Genomic DNA, 1,473 nt, shown 5'->3' with positions numbered 1-1,473 from the left:
CTCTCTTTCTCTCTCTCTCTCCTGGAGGAGGAGAAGGTGGAGGAGGAGGAGAGAAGAGGAGGTGGGGGAGGGAGGAAGTAGAGGAGGGCGCCTCTACCTCCTCTACCTCACCACTCCCCCCTCCTCCTCCTCCTCCTCCTCCACCTTCTCCTCCTCCAGGAGAGAGAGAGAGAGAGAGAGAGAGAGAGAGAAAGAGGTGAGAGAAGGTGGAGGGGAGCGAGCTAGCGGAAAGAGGGAGGAGGAGAAGATGTAGCAGAGGGAGGGAAGAGGGAAGAGAATGAGAAGACATAGTGAAGAGGGGGAGGAGAGCGGGAGGAAGAGAGACGTAGATGGAGAGATGGTTACGTTAATCTATACGCACCGCCATCTATTGATGAATAGAATTTTTATGAATTTTTAACTTTTTAACTTTTTTAAATTTTCAGCCAGAACCACCTCCCAGACGTGCTGATTCTGAAAATATCTTTAGTTTTCTTCTAGGCTGCGGAGTTCTCTAGTTATGCGAGTACGAACTAATTCGGCTGAACAACTTTATATATATAGACACTTTTCTACCGTCCATAGCCGTGCGTATATTAGCCTATGAGCGATACCGCACGTATATTTTTGGTAATTAATTAAACTATTCGTGCTTCAATAAACTCAAAATTCACGGATACCATAGCTAAAACATGTGTTTATATGTATTTAGAATATTAGAAATGTAACTCAATTCGTTCGCTAGATATTAGAGTTAGTACACTTTCCTACGGGCCATGGTGGTGGTTAGGTGAGGGGGGTGTTAACGGCTATTTACAATGCGCCAGCGTGCTCAATAGGAGCGGTGGCCGTTGGGGGGTTCGGAATCGGCGGCCGCCATATGCGCCCGAGGCTACGTTATCGCTCCACGTACGTAGGTCAAAGGTTGCCCACTGCGCGCGGAAAACCATGTTTCTGCAAACTACTTGTATCGTTCGCTGACCAACTACTAGTATGGTTTCTCAACTTCTTTATACTTCTCAATTAGTGTAGGGGGAATTGTGGTTCGGTGGCGCACGCACCTGTTGTTAGGAAATATGTACACGTGTTTCTGTAAAGGAAGATAAGGTTTTTCTAAATAACGTGTTGGTGGCGTTACAATGTGTATAGTTGGCGAAAATACGGTGTGTGTTTGTAAACCGACATATGGTTTGACTAAATTGACAAACCGTACACCATATTACAGACGCCATTTCTTCTGCCCGCTTGTTTTATTTCTTGATGTGTTTATGTGACTCATTCGTTAACGTCCAATCATAGTCCAACTAACTGCCCGCGGCGAAGCAGCAACAGCTGCTACAGGGACACGCCCCCACGGACATCTATCTATCTCTCTCTCTCTCTCTCTCTCTCTCTCTCTCTCTCTCTCTCTCTTTCTCAGTCTTTCTCTGTCTTTCTCTGTCTCTCTCTGTCTCTCTCTCTCTCTTTCTCTCTCTCTTTCTCTCTCGATTTCTC

This window comes from Priapulus caudatus, unplaced genomic scaffold (assembly GCF_000485595.1).
Source record: "Priapulus caudatus unplaced genomic scaffold, Priapulus_caudatus-5.0.1 Scaffold591, whole genome shotgun sequence".
Taxonomy (NCBI): Eukaryota; Metazoa; Priapulida; class Priapulimorpha; order Priapulimorphida; family Priapulidae; genus Priapulus; species Priapulus caudatus.
The sequence above is the reverse complement of the archived record's forward strand: the minus strand, read 5'-3'. Positions refer to the sequence as shown.